The sequence below is a fragment of the Podarcis bocagei genome (assembly GCF_964188305.1).
Source record: "Podarcis bocagei genome assembly, chromosome: Z".
NCBI classification, from domain to species: Eukaryota; Metazoa; Chordata; class Lepidosauria; order Squamata; family Lacertidae; genus Podarcis; species Podarcis bocagei.
Genome location: NC_138140.1, coordinates 50,838,509 through 50,860,398, shown reverse-complemented (window position 1 = coordinate 50,860,398; position 21,890 = coordinate 50,838,509). Strand labels below are relative to the sequence as shown.

Sequence of the window (21,890 nt, the reverse complement as noted above, 5' to 3'; positions counted from 1 at the left end):
CTGCAAGAGACACATATGCAGGTTTGGATTCTGCTTCTCCCTTCAGTTCCCTTCAGGTCAAAACATTTCCCAAGTGCTGCAGCACTATTACCCCCCGGTGGTACAATGGGTCAGTGTTAACCAGAAGGTTTGTGGTTCACGCCCTCCCAGGGATAGCTGTGGGAAGGATTCCTGCACTGCAGGAAACTGAACTACAAGATGGCCCTCTGGGTCCCTTCCAACTTGCAATTCTGTGATTCCCATCATTTTGGGTGGTGATGGACAGGCACTCTTGGAAGCTGCCAATGGTCCATGTAGCTCAGTAGTGTCTGCACTGACAGACGGCAGTTCTCCAAGGATTCAGAGGGGTCTCCCCCAGCCTCACCCAGAGATGCTGAGCATTGAACCTGGGACCTTCTGCATGCAAGAAATGTGCTCTGCAACAGAGCTATGGCTCAGTTCCACAGCTCAAGAGCATCTCTCCTTCTGCATTTTTTCATCCACACCCTCCGTGTTTTATTCCATCATCTTTGCGCTTCCTTTTCCCTGTTCAACACTTCCATTCTCTGCTCTAGCCAAACTCCCTTAAAAGAGTTTACACATTCTTCTTGCTTTCTAACACTTGTTAGATTAGGGCAAACGAACGGCATGCAGACTCAGCAGCACAGTCAGAGCCATAGTCAATTAATTAATCTACTGCATTTTCTACAAATAGGTCTAGGCTCAAAGTGGTTCACAAAAACTCAGGAGTGGCTCTCAGAGCCAGAGATCCCCCACCCCTGGGATAGCTCAGTGGGTAAAGAAAACTCTTAATCTCAGGATTGTGGGTTTGAGCCCCACATTGGGCATTGCAGGGAGTTGGGACCAGATGGCCCTCGTGGTCCCTTCCAACTCTACAGTTCTATGATTCCTTTGACCGGCAGCTGTTCTCTGGCTGGTCACTATAACATGATGCTGGACTAGATGAGCCTGTGACTGATTCTGCACCACACTTCTTGTGTTCTGCCCGAGTCCCTGGAGAAGGCTCTTGCCCATCACCTAACAATGGAGCCTTTGAACTTTCTGCATGCAGAGTAAGTGCTCCAGCCAGCTGGCTGCAATTCCTCCCCAATACTTACATTAGAACAGACTAGAAAACATACCAGATCCTGCTGCCTTAGCGTTAAGAACCTCCATTGTGGGCTACTTTACTCTGAGTTGCCTAGAAGTTTAGCTACTGCTAACAAAACACCTTTCCAACATCCATTAAATCTGGTGCAGTCTGAGAAACTATGAAATCAGCATCCTAGCAGCTGTGACATAACCTGCAACTATCTGATTTTTAAAAAGCCACACGGTTATAAGGACTCGGAACTTGCTTCCAAGCGTGCTTACAGGGAACCCACCCAAAAGACTGCTGACATTGTCTCGATGACAATGTTGCTATTTGTTCACTCAAGGGAAGCATTAATCTCAAATTAGTTAAGTGTTGGCTTTTGCTTTCTGAATGCAATCGGATGCCATGACAAGGGAGTAAACCACGAGGCCAGGGAGAGGCCAGGGAACGCCCAGCTGGCAGGGCAATCCTGTGGGAGAAGCCGGCACAATTAGATCATGCTGACTAAGACCAGACTCGCAGCCCTGCCTAGGAGACAAGGGAGCAGGGAAAAGGCAGCAGCTGCCTGGTCTAGAGCATGATCCGCTTCACCTGATGAATGGGCTGCCACCAATGTTTCAGCTAGTGTCAAATGCTTGTGTGTGTGTGTGTGTGCGCGCGCGCGCGCGCGCCATTTGCAGGTCATAGTTAAGAGCCCTGGCACTTTCATTTCCACATGAACTAGCTACTAATATTCACAGGCATGCTGCCAATGGGCGGTGCCCTATGTGCACCCCCACGTTTCACTTTGCTCCTTCACATGCTGTGGCTGACCCTCTTAAAGCCACATCTGTTCACATCCTGTGGCAGCTATGTGGAGACTTTTTCATCCAGTGGGCCAGAGGCAGAAGCAGGCAGAGCAACAACTGTAAGACTGCCTGTATTTAATTATTGCATTTCTATCCTGCTTCCCCCACCCAACCAAGGAGATCATGGTGGCCTATGTGGTTCTCCTCCTCCTTGTTCAATCTCCACAACAACCCTCTGAGGCAGGCTAGGCTGAGAGGCAGTGACTGCTTGAAGTGAGCTTCAAGGCCGAGTGAGGATTTGAACCCTAGTCTTCCAAGTTCCAGACACTCTAGCCCAGGGTCAGCAAGGTTTATCTTGCCTGGGCCAGATCACGCATGTCCATGAGCGTGCACACCCATGATTTTCAGCGTCTGCGCAGATGCGCATTTTCGGCATCTGCGCATGCACAGACATGATTTTCGGTGCTGCAGAATTGAGTTCCCATACCACGCTGCACCGGTTTAGCACAGCGCGTGGGCTCAGCGGTGGCTCGTGGACCGGTCAAACGACCTCTGTGGGCCGCTTCCAGCCCATGGGCCTTAGGTTGCTGACCCCTGCTCTAGCCATTAGTAGGCTAGTTTCTTCCTTCTCTCTCTCTCCCCCTCAGGCAAGCAAGAGGCATTATCAGAAGTCAACAGCACATTTCCTGCAGGGCAGAAGCCCTCAAGCATCGAGTGTGAGGCAAAGCAGGGCTAGACAGTAAGTACTGGAGGATCATATTTGAGGGTGACAGGAAGTGAGATGGAGATGTGCTCAAGAGAGGGGTGTTGGGTGTTGCCCATCCTATGCTCAGTGCTTGGGGCAGGGGGACCCTCGCAACATCTGGTTTAAACTCATGTTTATTTATTTTTCCTTTGGGTAGCCACCACTGGAATGTATATTAGATGACTGCTTGTAAACAAGCCAGCCCATGACCCATGGATATTTCAAGCTGTGCCAGAGCTACAAGAAACAGCAAGCATGGAGGAAGAGTCTGTCTACACAGGGCGAGCCTCTCTCTTTAGGCCAGAACATTTGACACTAGCATACAGAATTATGAGTATTTTACGAAGTTCTAGCTAGTTCTTAAACATTTGAACCTGGCTCACAAAAAGGGCCAGGGGTGGCACCAAGGAATCAGAATTAATTTTCCCACCTGTGCCTGCCCAGCTGGTTTCATTCAGACAATAGACATGAACCATGGAGAAATAGGCTATTAATTATGCTGTGGGTGTCCTTTCCTCTAACCCAGAAGCAAAGCATAATGGTCAGACTTCCGGAGGCGGCGCGCTCAGCAATGGCGGTCCTCTTCAGTTGCTGAAGAGGGGCTCCGCGGAAAAGGGTCGTGCGCTGCGGCACAGCGACGACCCATGAAGAAAAACCACTGGTAGAGTGAGCCAGTGGCCGTGGGATTCGGCGGGCACCAGGAGCGACCCCCGAAACGCAGAAGGGACCCCGTAAGGGGTTTCGGAACGTGAAGGGGGTAGCGGTGCTGTGGATCCATCGCTCTTTCCGCGGAAGTGAAGCCGCGCGGCTGCTGCTGATCAGCGCTGACCTTTCTTCCTTCAACAATCGAACTGAAACAACTTACTCGTGAGTAGGAAATTTGAAGCTTTGTACGAACTAAATTTGGAGAAATTTGGCTGAAAGCGGGAGACGCTAAAAAGGAAGTCAGTCTCCCGGCTCTGTTTAAAGTATTGAGCAAAGCCCCTTTAAAGCTGAAGCGCTGAAAGGAATCTTAAAAGAGTTGGAATTTATCTGCAAATTCGACCTTGATTGATTAAAAGTTAAAGAAAGGACATAACAGTTTTATAAGTGACAATTTTATGTTCCTCTTTCTTTTACCTTGTGGATTACAAATTTTTGAAACCCTGTTCTCGGTCTGACTGGATACAAGTAACATCGGTCTGCAGTAACTGTAGACAAAGTTAGAAGTAACATTGGGCTACTTTGTAACCGGGAAAAGGAACTGTTGCAAGCACCTTGGTAAAGAACTTTTATTCTCTGCAGTTTAAGCTCAAGGAGAGGGGCTCCCCCCCCTTGTTTTGGATAATATTTTTCTTTTGTGTGTAAAGGGAACTTTTGGTGGAAATTTCCTATCCTTCTCCCTAATTTTTAGGGAGCTCCCCCTGCTGGATTGTGGATTTAATAGTATTTGAGAACTGCTACTAGTCTTGGAATTTTCCTGCCCGGATGTTTATTTTTTCTGGAATTAATTTTCCCATGGGATTTACAATTTGACCTTGATACTGGGACAGCTGTGGAATGAGTGGCACAGCAAAAACAAGGGCTGCAGAAAGAAAAAAAGCAAAACAAACTGAACTTTTGCAATTAACTCTGCCTGTGCAGCCACGCAGATCATCTGTCCCAATTGTGACAGGCCTGCAGGAAGGACAAGCTATACAGCCTACTTTTGGAGAGATGGCTGCTGGAGGGATAGACTCCGTATCTAAAGAAATATTGGAGCAGTTGGCAGCACTGAACAAGAAAGCGGATGAACAAGCACTTAGGTTTGATGAACAAGCTGCTAAACTTGACCAGGTAACAGCCTCAATTAACAAATTGACAGACCAAGTTTCTAAAAACTCTCAGGCCATAGATAATATTGAAAAGACTGCAACAGAAAATCGGAAACTGGCACAGGAAGCAAATACAAAAGCAGACGAAAATAAAAAGAGGATAGAGGAATTAAGAGGCGAAGTTAGACCACTGAGTAGACAGGTGACTGAACAACAAGTGTACCTGTCCCTTGCAGAGCTGAAAAATAGGGAAAATAACCTCAGAATTAGAAACATTCCAGAATCAGAAAAGGAGGATTTGATTGGATTTTTGACAACAGAATTATCCAAATTCTGGGGTGTGGCAGAGGAAAAAGATTTTAAAATTGTCACCGCTTTCAGACTAGGAAGAGTGGCTAGGAAGGATAAACCAAGAGATTGCCTGATCATTTTCAGATCTAGGCAAGAAAAAGAAACCATACTCGGCTTGCATTTTAAAAATCCATTGGTGATCCAGGGAAAAAAGGCAGAAATTTTTAGAGATATACCAAAACAACTTCTGGACTTAAGAGCCACATATAAAGACCTAGCAAGCTTACTGAGAAACAACACAATCCCATACAGGTGGGAATTCCCTCAAGGATTATCTTTTACCTTGAAAGGGGTGAGGGTAAGAATCAGAACAGCAGAGGAGCAAGAAAAGTTCCTAAACGACCACGGGGAAGACCTTCGGAAAGGAATAGCAGGTGCCTGGCCACCTCCTCCGCCTGGATTGAATCCGGTTCCACCTCCAGAAAAAAACGAAAAAGGAGACACCCCAGCAGGTAAATAATTAGTCCAAGATGTCTCTACAGCTTCTCAGTTGGAACATTAATGGCGCAAATTCTCCCGAAAGAAGGAAAAAGATTTTTCATATTTTGAGAAAAGAACAATTAGACATTATTTGCCTTCAAGAAACGCATGTGACTAGGCTCCATAGGAGAGTATTAATCAACAAGAGACTAGGCCAAGAATTTATCTCATCAGATAAGGTAAAAAAAAGAGGAGTAGTGATTTATGCAAAGGAGACTCTAGCACCAAAATTGATCTTTAAAGATGAACAAGGAAGAATTTTGGCGATTGAAATTCAAGCACAAGGAGAGAAATTTTTGATTGTAGGAATTTATGCACCAAACGATGGGAAATCGGAATTTTATAAGAAGCTACATGAGACAATGTTGGACTATATTGACTATACTAACATCATCCTGATGGGTGATATGAATGGAGTTGTCTCCACACATATGGATAAGTCTCAAAATCAGAACTTGACCAAAGATGGCAGACTCCCAAAGACTTTTTTTGAACTTACAGACAATATGGACTTGATTGACATCTGGAGAACAAAGAACCCTCTAGGTAAAGAGGGAACTTTTTTCTCTGAGGCCCATCTTTCGTGGACAAGAATCGACCAGATTTGGACATCTAGAGGACTGGCACCTAAGACAAAAAAAGTCGAGATCTGCCCTAAAACTTGCTCTGACCACAACGCCTTGAAAATAGATTTAAGACTGGCACCAGCTGGATCCTTCAGATGGAGAATGAATGACTATTTGTTTAGAGATCAGGAGATTGTGAAGAAGGCCCAAAAAACGCTGAAAGATTACTTCGAAATAAATTTGAATACTTTGGTGGAAAAGAAAACAATCTGGGACGCAAGTAAAGCTGTGATGAGAGGATTTCTGATACAGCAGAACTCTATCAAGAAAAAACTCTGGAATGGTAAAAAGGATAAGATCTTGGAGAAGATAAGAGATGGCGAGAAAAAGTTGAGACTAAACCCAAAATCAAAAGAAGTTTTAAGAGAAATAAAATTCCATCAAGCACAATATGCAAAATTGATAAATCAAGAAGTTGAATGGAAAATTAAACAAATGAAACAAAGATCATTCGAATCGGCAAATAAATGTGGGAAGCTGCTGGCATGGCAGCTGAAAAAGAGACAAAAGTTGAACTTTGTTACCAATCTAGAGGTTGAGGGAGAATGTATTCAGAAACCAGAAGAAATTAGAAAGTGCTTCCAGAGATATTTTAGAAAATTGTTTACTCAAGGACCCCAAGTGGAGACTGAGATAGATAATTTTCTAGGAAGTTATGGCCTCCAAAAATTAACACAAGACAAGCAAACAGCCCTGAATTACAAAATAACACAACAGGAGATTGAAAGTGCCATTCAGAACATGCAACTAGGCAAATCTCCAGGTCCAGATGGGCTTACCTCCAAATACTACAAGACATTGAAGGAATATTTGGTTCAGCCATTAATGGAGGTATGTAACCAAATTATGGAAGGAAAGGGGGCACCCGAATCGTGGAAAGAGGCATTCATCACCTTGATTCCTAAATTGGAATCTGAAAAGACTCAACTCAGGAATTATCGCCCTATCTCACTCCTAAATGTGGATTACAAAATTTTTGCTAACATTTTGGCAAACAGATTGAAAAAAGTCTTGAATGAAGTAATTCATAAAGACCAAGCAGGCTTTCTCCCTGGCAGGCATATGTCTGACAACACTAGGAATATCATTGATGTTTTGGAGTTATTACAGACAAATCTGAACACGAAGGCAGCTTTGATATTTATAGATGCCGAGAAAGCCTTTGATAACATATCTTGGAAATTTATGAAGAAAAATTTGGAAGGGATGGGAGTGGGAAGGGCGTTCCAAAATGGTATTGAAGCAATCTATTCAGAGCAAAAAGCTAAATTGATAGTAAACAACGTGGTGACTGAGGAGTTTAAAATTGAAAAAGGGACACGACAGGGGTGCCCCTTATCACCCTTGTTATTTATTTCTGTCCTGGAGGTGTTGCTGAATATGATTAGGAAGGACCAGCGGGTGGAAGGAATACAGGTCGGGGAAAAACAATACAAATTGAAGGCCTTTGCAGATGACCTGGTTTTGACATTACAGGAGCCAGAAGCTAGTACAAAAAGAGCCTTAGAACTAATTTCTGAATTTGGTCGGGTGGCGGGATTTAAGCTGAACAAACAAAAAACCAAGGTTTTGGCTAAAAACTTGACACCTTCAGAAATAGATGGGTTTCAGAAGGAAACAGAATTAAATGTTGTTCCAAAAGTGAAATACCTGGGGGTTAACCTGACTGGGAGAAATCTGAATTTGTTTAAAGATAATTATGAAAAATGTTGGTCGGAAATCAAAAAGGATTTAGAAACATGGTCGAGACTGAGACTTACCTTGTCGGGCAGAATAGCTGCAGTCAAAATGAATGTATTGCCAAGAATGTTGTTTCTGTTTCAAACCCTTCAGATCGTGGACAGAGTGGAATGCTTTGGAAAGTGGCAGAGGGACATTGCGAAGTTTGTCTGGCAGGGCAAAAAGCCCCGAATAAAATTTAAAATATTAACAGATGCAAAGGAAAGAGGGGGGTTTGCCCTGCCGGACCTAAGACTGTACTATGAAGCTGCATCCCTCTGCTGGTTGAAAGATTGGTTTTTGTTAGAAAACACTGATGTCCTAGATCTGGAAGGGCATAGCAATGCTTTTGGTTGGCATGCATATCTCTGGTACGACAAGGCAAAGTCTCATAAACTGTTTAAAAACCATATTGTCAGGAAAGCTCTACTTATTGTCTGGACTAAATACAAAGACTTACTCGAAAGTAAGACTCCGAGGTGGTTATCACCGGTAGAGGCTAAGGCCGTAAAATTTCGTAATATGGAGACTGGCTGGTTGAAATATTGTGAGATAATTGAAAGAGATGGTGACACTTGGAGGTTGCAGAGTTTCGAAAAACTGAAAGGAAAGGTGCGAGATTGGTTTCATTATGCCCAAATTTTAGAGACTTTTAAAAAAGACAAAAAAATTGGTTTCCAGGTGGAAAAATCAAAATTAGAGACAGAATTACTTGAACCTAAGACGAAAGTGCTTTCAAGAATGTATAATTTGCTGCTTAAGTGGAACACTCAAGATGAGATAGTTAAATCAGCTATGATAAAATGGGCACAAGACATCGGGTACAACATTATGTCTGAAGACTGGGAAAGGTTATGGACCACCGGTATGAAATTTACGGCATGTACTGCCTTAAAGGAAAACATCATGAAAATGGTATACAGGTGGTACATGACCCCAGTCAAACTTGCAAAGATATATCATTTGTCTGACAATAAATGTTGGAAATGTAAGGAAGCTGAGGGAACCTTTTTTCACCTCTGGTGGGCATGCCCGAGGGTGAAGGCCTTCTGGGAAATGATCTATAACGAGTTGAAAAAGGTGTTTAAATACACCTTTCACAAGAAACCAGAGGCCTTCCTCCTGGGCATTGTGGGCCAGAGAGTGTTAAAAAAAGATAGAACTTTCTTTCTATATGCAACCACAGCAGCAAGAATTCTTATAGCTAAACACTGGAAGGCACAGGAGTTACCCACGCTGGAAGAATGGCATTTGCAGCTGATGGACTATATGGAATTAGCTGAAATGACAGCCAGAATCCGAGACCTGGGAGAAGACGCCGTGGAAGAGGACTGGAAGAAATTTAAGGACTATTTACAAAAATATTATAAGCTATATGAATGTTGAGAATTTGCTAAATGTTCTGGAAAAACATGCTTCAGTATTGAATTTGGTAAATGTTGAAAATTAAGTTAAGATTTCGAAATGTATAAATTGTGGACTATATAACTAAAGGAAAACACAAAAACATATGAAATAAGGTATTAAATTGCTGTTTATTTTTATTGTAAAGAAAACAGGGGATGGGGGACGTGGGGAAGTCTGATCGATCATGAAAATGGATGTGAAAAATGTGAATCTTTTCTTTTTTTTCTTTTATAACTTCTTTTCTTTTCTGTAAAACTGCTTTTGATGTGCTATGGATGATATACCTTTCTTTTACCCTGGAAAAAAGCAATAAAACTTTATTAAAAAAAAAAAAAGCAAAGCATAATGGAAATTCTCCTGTGTTGATCACAACAGCTAGTGCAAAAGGAGCTTCCCTTCTTTCACATTGCAAATGCACTTCAGCAGTCTGCTTGGTTCTGGACTACAGCTCCCAGAAGCCTCAGTCCGGGATGATGGGAGTTGTAGTCCAAAACATTTGGGGATAAAACTATGGAACTCAACAGGAGGCAGTAATGGCCACCAACTTAGATGGGGGAGGCAACTATTGATGGCAACTATCCACAATGGCTATGCTCCGCCTTCACAGCTGGAGGCAGCAACGCCTCTTGAGTACAGTGGTGCCTCGCAAGACGAAATTAATCCGTTCCGCGAGTCTCTTCGTCTTGCGGTTTTTTCGTCTTGCGAAGCACGGCTATTAGCGGCTTAGCAGCTATTAACGGCTTAGCGGCTTTAAGAAAAAGGAAACAAACTCGCAAGAGGTTTCGTCTTGCGAAGCAAGCCCATAGGGGAATTCGTCCTGCGGAACGACTCAAAAAACAGAAAACTCTTTCGTCTTGCGCGTTTTTTGTCTTGCAAGGCATTCGTCTTGCGAGGCACCACTGTACCAGTTGCTGGAGGCTGCAGGAGGGAAGAGAGGTAATATGCTCAAGTCCCACTTGCGGGATTTCCATTACCATTGGCATCTGCTTGGCTGCTGTGAGAACAGGATGGATGCTGGACCGGGTGGGCCATTGGCCTGGTTTTATGTTCTTATCTATAATTTATTATTTATACCCCGCCCATCTGGATGGGTTTCCCCAGCCACTCTGGGCGGCTTCCAACAAAATAATAATAATAATAATAATAATAATAATAATAATAATAATAATAATAATAAATTTTATTTATATCCCGCCCTCCCCAGCCGAAGCCGGGCTCAGGGCGGCTAACAACAATAAAACAGTACAAAAGTACAGCACAAACAACACTCTAAAATCATTCATTATAAAATTAATTAATTCAAGCCACTGGCAACCATTGGGCCAGAGCTCCGCGAAGATTGCCGAGGGAGGGAGTCAGGCTGTGCCCTGGCCAAAGGCCTGGTGGAACAGCTCTGTCTTGCAGGCCCTGCGGAAAGATGTCAAGTCCCGCAGGGCCCTGGTCTCTTGTGACAGAGTGTTCCACCAGATCGGAACCACAGCCGAAAAAGCCCTGGCTCTAGTTGAGGCCAGCCTAACTTCTCTGAGGCCTGGGACCTTCAAGATGTTTTTATTTGAAGACCATAAGTTTCTCTGTGGGGCATACCAGGAGAGGCGGTCCTGTAGGTACGAGGGTCCTAGGCCGTATAGGGCTTTAAAAGTTAAAACCAGCACCTTAAACCTGATCCTGTATTCCACCGGGAGCCAGTTCAGCTGGTATAGCACCGGGTGAATGTGATCTCGCAGCGAAGACCCCGTAAGGAGTCTCGATGCAGCATTCTGCACCCGCTGGAGTTTCTGGGTCAGTCTCAAGGGCAGCCCCACGTAGAGCGAGTTACAATAATCCAGTCTGGAGGTGACCATCATGTGGATCACAGTGGCTAGGTCAGGGCAGGAGAGGTAAGGAGCCAACTGCTTAGCTTGGCAGAGATGAAAAAATGCTGCCTTTGTTATAGCTGCAATCTGCGCCTCCATGGAAAGGGAGGTGTCAAAGATTACACCCAAACTTTTAACGGCCGGTGCTGGCACTAATTGCACCCCCGCAAGAGATGGGAGTTGCCCCCTCGATCCCATATCGTCCCGCCCCAGCCAGAGGACCTCTGTCTTCGAAGGATTTAACTTCAACCGGCTCCCACGTAACCATCCAGCCACAGCTTCCAAGCATCTGATCAGTGTGTCTGGGGCCGAGTCAGGATGGCCATCCATCAACAGATAGAGTTGTGTGTCGTCGGCATACTGATAGCAACCCAGCCCAAAACTGCGGACAAGCTGGGCGAGGGGGCGCATAAAGATGTTGAAAAGCATCGGGGAGAGTATCGCACCCTGAGGTACTCCACACACCAAGGAGTGGCGCGATGACAATTTCCCCCCCAAGCGCCACCCTCTGTCCCTGACCAGAGAGAAACGAGTGCAGCCATTGAAGGACTGTGCCCTGGATCCCCACGTTGGCAAGGCGGTGATCCTTCAGGTATACTGGATCTAGAAATTAGTTCATCCAGGGGGTCATTAAACTGAAACATCCCTGGGTTTGTATCCAACAGAGTGCTAAGTAAGCATCCCATTGTCAGTGCAAGGATTCCCTTATGCACTATGAGATTTTCCTCCTCTCCCCCCTCCATGCTCAAACATGCACCCTGCACTCTCCCCAAATATGATCTAGGAGATTGGGGGAAAGCCTCAGAACAGTTTTTTTTTGGGGGGGAGAGGCAAGCAGGAGGAATCGTAGAGTTGGAAGGGACCCTGAGGATTATTTAGTCCCACCCCCTGCAACGCAGGAATATGCAGCTGCCCCCAAACGAGGATGAAACCTGGAACCTTGGCATCCTTAGTGCCACACTCTAACCAACTGTGCTGGCCATGCCATGGGGACAAGTCCCACTGCACACGAAGAAATCCTTGTGCTGACGGGATGCTTAATTAGCACCAAACTGGATGCAAGTCTTGGTTGACAGCAACTCTCAAAGATCTCAGGAACTTTTAATTTCTTTCTGCATGCCAAATATGTGCTGTGACCTCCTCCTACACTTCAGTCTGAATGCTCACTAGGCAGCTATAGGTGTTCTTTCTGAGGTCTTATCTCTCCACCTCCGATACACACATCTGTAATATGGGGATATTAATGGTCAACACCTTTCTCATGAAGACTATTGAGAAGCACTTTGAACAGATAAGGCCCTATACAAATATCAGAGTTCTACAAATTTTGGCTGGTAACCAATTTCCTGCCCTCACCCTTAAACACAGCCCCATGTATGTCCACTTGGAAGTAAGTCCCAATGGGTTTTGGTCCCACGAAACCATGCTTGCTGCCGCCCTATGAAGATGGGGGCAAGCCCCATCGAGGACTGCAGGACCAGCTTATGACTAGATATGCACAGGAATGGGGTGCTGGTCCCCGACACCAGGTTATGTCTCCCAGTGAGCACGGGGCCAATCCTGTGCCCCCCTTCCCCACAACCCCAAGTCTGGAGGTGTAGATATAATCTAGGAGTCCCCCACAGCTGCACTTCCCTCTGGAGGTCCTTCAAAGCCCAGTGCAAGTGCAGGAAGGATGACTGCCACTCCATAGTTAAAGCAATGGAGGCAGTGATGGCCAGCAACCCGCCACCGTCAAGGGTGATATGTCTCTGAATATCCATTGCTGGGATACAGCATTTGAAATTCAGCAAGTGAAGTTTGCACTTGGCTAGTAGCCACTTACAACCAAGTGAAGATGCCTGGACACCAGGATTGGCACCTGACGTCGCTACCATTTGGAGGTACATGCCTGTGGATCCTGTTTTCACACACTAGCAAGACATTCTGTATAATTCTATCTGTTATATTTTATCTGCACATTCAGAATGAATTTCAGGAACTGAAAAGTCCTATTGAAAAATACAACTTTTGAGCCGTCTGGCCCCAAAATGGCAACTAGGCATTCTGTTTGGGCTTAAGGAGCCATCCTGGTTTAAGAAGCCATTTGGTGCCTGGCCTATATGTATCTGAATTTCTAACACTGGCTGGGAATCATGAGTTGGGTTCTACCTGGGTGCTTCCAATTAGGGCATGCTCTTGACCACTGTCAGAACATAGTGCTGGACTAGATGAGCCATTGGTCATTGTTGTTAAAAACAATTTAAAACATTCAAAAATGATTAAAATCAATGCTAAGGTAAAAACCAGATTAAAACACATGTCAAATTCCTACATGTCTGGATAGGCTTGGTAAGACACATATTTTCACTGAAAAGAGCACAGCGAAGGTGTTTGCCTGATGCCAACCATAAGGAGTCCCAAAGAGTGAGTGCTGCCACACTAAAATATACATTTCTAAAAATGTGAAAGCTAATACCTTTCACATCTACCCAATGTATCTTTTAAGAGACCTCTGGCCCTCCTGATGTTGCTGTATTAATACTACTACCATTATTACTACTCATAGTACTAGTACTATTAGTTGCTGTTGTACCCTTATAGTAGCTTTGCTTTAGGATGGTTTTGTTTCCTCTGTGTTTGAATGGGCCTTTTTCAGGGTGGGTTTTTATTTTTCTGTCCCGAAGCCCTTTCCACACATACTGTGGAAGTTATACAAACAAAAATTTGAAGAAAAGAAATCCAGTCACTTTCTGTTCCAAGTGACCTACACTCAGAAGAATCCAGGTTCAAAAAGGTTAAGCTCTCATATCATCTAACTGTTTAGCAGCAGCAACAAGCAGAGATTCCAAAAAAATAGAATAAAGGACTCTTGGAGCCGGCAGAGCAGAGTACTTACTCAATCTCCTTAAAGGTATGAGGAGTGAAACCTTTCCACATTCCTCTACCTGAAAGCCAGCAGCTTTCAGCATCTTTCAACAGTCCTTTTACTGGGTCCACCACCTCCCAAGGAAACAAAACAAATAAAACTCAGCAAGGTCACCACAGTTCTCAAGCAGGTCAGGCAGAGGCTGCCATTAGGCCACAAAGATTAGGACCGAGACGGCACAAACACTGCAGATCATAAACAATAGATTCTAACAGGAATGAAATAAAATAAATTTCAAACTGCCAGCGAAGGCATTTCTAGCAAGAAAAAAGAAACACGCCCACACCAAGCCATTAGTGTTTCTGCAATCAAGGATTTTCTAATGCCCCAGGCAGCGTTTCCCAAGTTTGGGTCTCCAGCTGTTTTGGGACTACAGTTCACATCATCCCTGACCACTGGTCCTGCTAGCTAGGGATGTTGGTAGTCCAAAAAACAGCTGGGGGACCCCAGTTTCGGAAACACTGGACTAGAGCAAGGGGGAGGAAGCTTCTTTAGACTGGAGGCCTCATTTCATCTGGGGCAAAAGTGAGCCAAGTGTCAGATTCCAGACATGCAAAAGACCCCTACACACACCTCTCTCCACTCAGGCGAGCAAAAGTGGTTATCACTGATCATTATGCACCCCAGCCAGGCAAAAAACCCAACATCTTGAGGAAGCCCCAGGGCAGCAAGTGTGAGGGAAGTGGCTTGAGGAGGCCAGCCCAAAATGACTACATTTGGCTCCCAGGCCTCAGGTTCCCCACCCCTGCCCATAGATCAGCTGTTTTGGACTACAACTCCAATGAGCTATGCTGGCTGATAGGAGCTGTAGTCCCAAAAAACAGCAGCAGGTTGGGGAACGATGGAATAAATGCTCGAACGTGAGAAGTCTTCAAAGAGAGAGGCAGGCAGGCACGCAAGCAGTGGAGCTGGGGCTTTCTGGGCCATTAAAATTTAGTAGTAGGAGAACTCCTAAAACTAATCAGAATAATTTAAATATATATATAAACTATTTATTAACTTGGCAACAGATTAAAGGTGCCAGTCCTCAATGTGGGATGGGAGACAGAGGCTATCAGCTGTTTTCTTTGCTACTTATGTTCTGAAATGGTTTGGAACTAGAGCCATGAGCCGGCCCCTCCCTGGCCAAGCCCAACATTATCTGAACTGAGCTGCAATTCAGGCCTCACAAGCTATTCTGAAATCTTATTTTGTCTTCAGAGGGAGTGAGTGAAATGGAATTGAGATTTCATTATCGGCAAACTTGTGAAAATCCCACTTCTTCTTCTTCTTCTTCTTCTTCTTCTTCTTCTTCTTATTATTATTATTATTATTATTATGTCACTGCCAAGATGTTTGTGTGTTGTTGTTTGAAGAAAACAACAACACAGCTAACAGTTACCCTCTTTTGTTAAAATGTTTTCTAATATTGTTTTAGTGAACCTTGTTAATAATACGACAAAGAAATTACAGTGGTACCTCGCAAGACGAATGCCTCGCAAGACAAAAAACTCACTAGACGAAAGGTTTTTCCGTTTTCGAGTTGCCTCGCAAGACGAATTTCCCTATGGGCTTGCTTCGCAAGACGAAAACGTCTTGCAAGTTTGTTTCCTTTTTCTTAACACTGTTAATACAGTTGCGACTTGACTTCGAGGAGCAACTCATAGAACGCAGTGTACATAGTAGCCTTTTTTGAGGTTTTTAAAGACTTTGGTGATTTTTGAAGCTTTTCCAGAACTTCTTTTGCAGCCATTTGGTAAGTTAAGTTTTTAAAACTTTTTTGGGGGGTTTTGGATTTTGGGTTGGGGTGTTTGGAATTCAAGGACTTGGTGTTGGGGAGGGGTTTGCAAGAATCTGGAAGCTTGTGTGTTTTTTTCTGCATTTTTATGATTTTTTGTGACCATTTGGGGCACTCTGCTGTTTTTTCAAAAAAAAATCTGGATTTGAATTTCTGTGTGCTGGGTGAACAGTTGGGGAGGGGTTTGCAAGAATCTGGAAGCTTGTGTGTTTTTTTCTGCATTTTTATGGTTTTCTGTGACCATTGGGCCACTCTGCTGTTTTTTCAAAAAAAATTCTGGATTTGAATTTCTGTGTGCTGGGTGGCTGGGGGAACAGTTGGGGAGGGGATTGCAAGAATCTGGAAGCTTGTGGTTTTTTTCTGCATTTTTATGATTTTCTGTGACCATTGGGCCTCTGCTCTTTTTTTAAAAAAATTCTGGATTTGAATTTCTGTGTGCTGGGTGGCTGGGGGAACAGTTGGGGAGGGGTTTGCAAGAATCTGGAAGCTTGTGTGTTTTTTTCTGCATTTTTATGATTTTCTGTGACCATTGGGCCACTCTGCTGTTTTTTTAAAAAAATTCTGGATTTGAATTTCTGTGTGCTGGGTGGCTGGGGGAACAGTTGGGGAGGGGTTTGCAAGAATCTGGAAGCTTGTGTGTTTTTTTCTGGCATGGAGAGGCTGCCAGTTCTGATGTTTCTGCGGCTGAAGACTTTGCAGCGGAGTTCCTGGAGGTTGTGAAGACGGAGGGCTACGTTCCACAGCAGGTCTTCAACTGCGACGAGACCGGGCTGTTTTGGAAGAGGATGCCCAAAAGGACTTTCATCACACAGGAGGAGGCCAAGTTGCCTGGCCACAAGCCCATGAAGGACCGTCTGACCCTGCTCTTCTGTGCCAACGCAAGCGGCGACCTGAAGATCAAGCCCTTGCTGGTGTACCACTCGGAGAACCCACGGGCCTTCAAGAGACACAAGATCAACAAGGAGCGGCTGAGTGTCATGTGGCGATCCAACAGCAAGGCTTGGGTCACACGTGTGCTGTTTGTGGACTGGGTCAATCTTGCTTTTGGCCCTGCTGTCAAGCAGTACCTGCTGGACAACGACCTGCCGCTGAAGGCTTTGCTTCTGATGGACAATGCTCCTGCCCATCCTAAAGGCCTTGAGGTGGACTTGTTGGAGGAGTTCAGCTTCATCAACATCATGTTCCTGCCGCCTAACACCACGCCACTGCTCCAGCCGATGGATCAGCAGGTCATCGCCAATTTCAAAAAACTCTACACCAAGGAGCTTTTCAGGCGATGCTTCGAGGTGACTGACTGCACCACCATCACCCTGCGGGAATTCTGGAAGGACCACTTCGACATCGTCACCTGCTTGAAGATGATCACCACGGCCTGGAACGGGATCAGCCAGAGAAATTTGAATTGCGCTTGGCGCAGCCTGTGGCCGGACTGTGTGGCACCAAGTGACTCTGATGCACCAGAGTCAACAGTGGTGCAGGACATTGTTGCCTTGGGGAGGACCATGGGCCTGGAGGTCACGGAGGAGGACGTCTGCGAGCTGGTGGAGGAGCACGACAACGAGCTGACCACCGTGGAGCTGGTCGAACTGCAGGCAGAGGCTGCGCAGGAGCAGGCCTCACTGGAAGAGGAGGAAGCAACTGAGGAATGGCTGTCCTCCGAAAAACTGAGGGACATTTGCCTGAAGTGGAAGGAGGTGCAGACTTTTGCAGAGCAGCACCACCCTGAGAAGCACGTGGCACATGACATTGGGAACATTTTTGATACAAGGGTCATGTCGCCTTTCAGGGAGGTGCTGAAAAGGCGGATGAAGCAGCAGACTATGGACAGGTTCTTGAGCAAGAAGCAAAGAGTGGAAGAGGAGCCTTCTTCGAGTGGTCCCCCAGAGTCTTAGAAAATGTACTGTACACTTTGTTGATTTTTAAATGTTTTTCTGTCATGTTTATAAAGTTAATTTATTTTTCCTTCAATTTTTGAACTGCTCTTTACAGTATGTGTGACTTTAAAGAGCAGTTAATAAACTGTTGTTGTACCAAATTTGGCTTTGTTTGGACTTTTTTTGACCATAGGAACGCATTAATTGATTTTCAATGCATTCCTATGGGATTTCGTGATTCGCAAGACGAAAAATTCGCTAGACGACAAAACTTGCGGAACGAATTAATTTCGTCTTGCGGGGCACCACTGTACTTACAAAACTTGAAGGTTTAGAGGCTCTCATTTCACCCTGCAATTTCACATATCCTGCTTTGCAAGACAGATTAAGTGGGAGGCAGTGAAATACTAAACCCATTTTGGCTAAGTAGCCATCTGAACCACACCTAACACACTCCCCCCCCCCCCCAAATCAAGCTGGCTTGGAGAGAGAATTTTTTTTTAGGTGATCGCATGATGTAAGTAAGGAGTTGTCCAACATTTTGTACCAATGGGCACATTTTGAATTTTGAGAGAACACAGGGGGTACCAGTCCCCAAAGAACTGTTGTGCGGGGGCATAGGACAAAGTGGCTGCTGTGGGGAGTGCAGCAAAACACAAAATTAGAGAGACAGTCACCTCCACAAACCTTACCATGGGAAGTCATAGAATCAATCGAATTGTAGAGTTGGAAGGGACCCCAAGGGTCATCTAGTCCATCCCCTGCAATGCAGGCATCTCAGCTCAAGCATCCATGACAGATGGGTGCCCAACCTCTGCTTTGAAACCTGGAAGGAAGGAGAGTCCACCACCTCCCGAGGGAGACCGTTCCATTATGTCCTACTGGTCCCAATTGTGGAGATCACAAGGTATTGATTTCACACAGGGGGGGGGAGGAGGTGCTACTTCTGTCTGATAGCAACAGGGCGCATTCCTCAGTACCAATAAAAATATACAACGTGGCTACACCACACCCTCATTTCACAGAAATCACTCAAGAAGTACCTGTGTATTTTGTCTCATAAAGTTCTATGAGAGCTAGAGCTAGAGACTTGCTTTTTCTTGGGGGGGGGGAGAAAGCTCAGAGTGTGGGGCACATGACTAGAGGCACCAATGAAATCCTATGGCCCTGCTGACCAGGGTTGATGAGAATCGTAGTCTAGAACTGGGTGATGGGCTGGGCGATGGGCTTCGTGGAGTGGGGAATGCTTCCCTCCGTGAGGGAGAATTCCCAGGCCCACTGAACGAGGCGGTCATCATCCACATATTAATGAACACCCAGCTCAAACCCCCTGATCTCTCCCAGCATCTGCATGTAGATGTTGAAAAGCATGGGGGACAGGAGGGAACCCTGAAGCACCCCATAAGTGAGAGCCCAGGGATCTGAACACTCATCCCCCACTAACACTTTCTGAACACAGCCCAGGAGAAAGGAGCGGAACCATTGTATAACAGTGCCCCCAGCTCCCAGCCCCGCTAGGCAGTCCAGAAGGATGTTATGGTCGATGGTATCAAAAGCCACTGAGAGATCCAGCAGAACTAGGAAACAGCTCTCACCTTTGTCCCTAGCCCGCCGGAGATCATCAACCAGTGCGACCAAGGCAGTTTCAGTCCCGTGATGAGGCCTGAATCCCAACTGGAAGGGATCCAAATGGTCTGCTTCTTCCAGGTGTGCCTGGAGTTGTTCAGCAACCACTCACTCAAACAGCTTGCCCAAGAATGGAAGATTTGAGACTGGGCGATAGTTGGCCATATTGGCCTAAACAGCCCCACAACAAGGAGCCAGGGGGGTTGTAGATGGCAGGAACTCACCTTCCAGAATCCTGCTCAGCTTCACACACACACACCCCAACCCCAGTTCTCACTCTAGAGCAGTGTTTCCCAACCTTTTTTGGGCAAAGGCACACTTGTTTGATGAAAAAAATCTCAAGGCACACCACCATTACAGCCCCGTGACGTCAGCGCGCAGCGTCACGCTGGGAGGGACGCACGAAAGTGTAAGTTTCAATTTTTTCCCCTCCCCCTTGCCGGGGAACCTCCAAGCTTTGGGGGTGGGGGGGGAGGAGGCAGCAAAGCGAGGCAGGAAGGAGAGCGCGGCTTGGCTGGGTGAGCTTTGGCAGGGGCAGGGAATGAGAGCCACGAGGCGGGCGCTGCGGACGGAGGCGCTGCCCGCCGAGCTCGCAGGCAGCCAGGCAGGCAGACGGCGAGAGCCCCGCGCTGGGTGGCCTCTCCTCGCCGCCCCGCCTCTTGCCGCCCGACTCGCCCGCCTCCCTCCAGGCAACATCTCGCGGCACACCAGGCAACATCTCGCGGCACACTAGTGTGCCACGGAACAGTGGTTGGGAAACACTGCTCTAGAGCAAATGAAGTTTTACATAAAGATCCAAAGCCCATTTTGCAATAGCTTCATGGACCATGTATCACATTACAAGTGTCAGAATGAAGACAACGAGAAAGTTTGTTTTCAACACTGGAGCTTGCAGCATCTCATTAAAGGTAAAGGTAAAGGTACCCCTGCCCATACGGGCCAGTCGTGACCAACTCTAGGGTTGCGCGCTCATCTCGCTCAACACAGCATCTCGTTACTAGATAACTTAATTCTTGACTTAAAACATCAATACACTCCTGTCTAGAGCAACCTAGAAAATACCTCCCATTACCTAAATTGTAGCTTCACATATCAAATCAGCAAAAAATATTTACTTAGAATGCTCTGCAAAGAAGTGTCCCATCCCATGAAAGCCTCCCCCCACACAAAAAAAATCACTTCTCCTACTTCACAAAAATTAACTGTCAGATCTAAAAGCATAAGTGTGTGCAGAAGAATCACTGAGAGAAGTAAAAAAAACCTCCTCACTATTTTGATTGGCTCTGTTATAATAGCGTGCTGTGAGTTTTGGAATCATATTTAAGGGCACAGTTCCTTTGCTTATATCTAGAAAAAATGACTTGGGGTGGAGAATGACAGACCAGCATTGCTCTCATTATACTCATTGCTTTCTTGGAGAAGCAAACCAGAACTACAGAGCTATTAGTCCGCCATCGTAGCCTGTCCAAAAACATAAGACACTGCTCAAAACTGGTCTTATTTTTTCACAAGAAAAACTCTAATCTTAAGGTTTGTCTCCACTGAATTCCATCTCCTGTACACTTCTATCAAAAGGACTGCTTAACACACCAGTGGTAAAGAGGAAGTTAAATGTAAAAAGAGAGGGGAATCTTGCAAGTCAGCTTAGCCTCAAGAATTCATTTTGCCACACTGCAGCAACACTGAGCCAAGACTTCCCGCTTTGGATCCCCGAAATTGTTTCAGTCTCCTTACCTCGCCCCGTCCAGATTTCAGAGGATAGCAGATCTGTTTCTTCACTTAGCCCCACAGCAAAATATGGAACATTCTTCCACGCCCAGAAAGTTAATTCTGGAAGCCCAGCATTCCTCTTAGAATTGTAATTCTAAGTAGCGAGTCACAACAACTTCCTGCCAGCAAATGAGAGCATGCTGACAGAAGCCTGAGCTGTTTAAAAAGCCCCCTCCCCACTGTCTAGAAACTTTGCATTACACAGCAAAACTCCCAGCAAGTAGCTCTCCTCACCTGCCTCTAAGCTCCAGGGCAGACAGATCACAGATCCAGCCCAGCGGGTGGGGCAGCAGCTTCTCTGAAATTTGATTTGTGAATCAAACAGAAGCTTTCAGCTGCAAGCAGAGAGCAAACCAAGGATCATTCACAGCTTCCCTGCACGTTGTTCCAAAACTTCAGTACAAGAAAAAGGTACATCTTCAGGCATAAACTACTTCTAAGCAATGTGTTAGAACTTCTGTTTCACAGATTAAAATTGTGGGGTTTTTCTCCATGCCCAGAAAAGGAAGGCAGTTCCTTTGTTCTGCCAGTGCTAATGGCATGCAGCTTTACTAAGGAAAGATTTCACATTGTTAAAAGAGTACAGTAGTCCTGACCAAGGAGAGATTTAGCCAAAATGTTTCCCTGCTGCTTTTTTTCTCAGGAGGGAAGAAAGAGCCCGCCTTGAGCCAGGAAAGTGAGTCACTCTCCTGACTGGCCTTCCTTAGCCATGACCTAGAAATTTAGCTACTAGTAGCTAATTCTCCAGAGAGGTAAACACTTGCCAAGGTTCTAAAGTGTGTCTGTGTGCTTTAAATATAAGGACTTGGATCCAAGCTTTTTGAAGAGATTGCATTGGGGAGTTCCTGTCTCCTTTCCTACTGCAGATCACCACCCCCAAATGCCATTATTGGGGTGGGAGGATCCTGAGAACGGCAGGTGATATGGAAGGGGGCTACAGCTGGAGAAGGGACGCGGGTGGCGCTGTGGGTAAAACCTCAGCGCCTAGGACTTGCCGATCGTCAGGTCGGCAGTTCGAATCCCCGCAGCGGGGTATGCTCCCGTTGCTCGGTCCCAGCGCCTGCCAACCTAGCAGTTCGAAAGCACCTCAAAGTGCAA

General features: G+C 45.7%; 1 protein-coding gene across 4 annotated transcripts in view; it reads right to left on the bottom strand.

Annotated features, from left to right (window-relative positions):
- The window catches only part of PLS3 (plastin 3), a 73,666-nt gene that overhangs the window by 28,996 nt on the left and 22,780 nt on the right, over window positions 1-21,890 (bottom strand). The window contains exon 2 of one of the 4 annotated variants that reach the window (XM_081180465.1): window positions 21,027-21,127. The exons of 2 other annotated variants lie outside the window; for them this stretch is intronic. The gene's annotated coding sequence lies outside the window, so the exon portion shown is untranslated. Of the gene's footprint in view, window positions 1-20,756; window positions 20,995-21,026; window positions 21,128-21,890 lie in introns of those variants that run through there. One more of the 4 variants, XM_081180466.1, reaches the window with a different exon arrangement.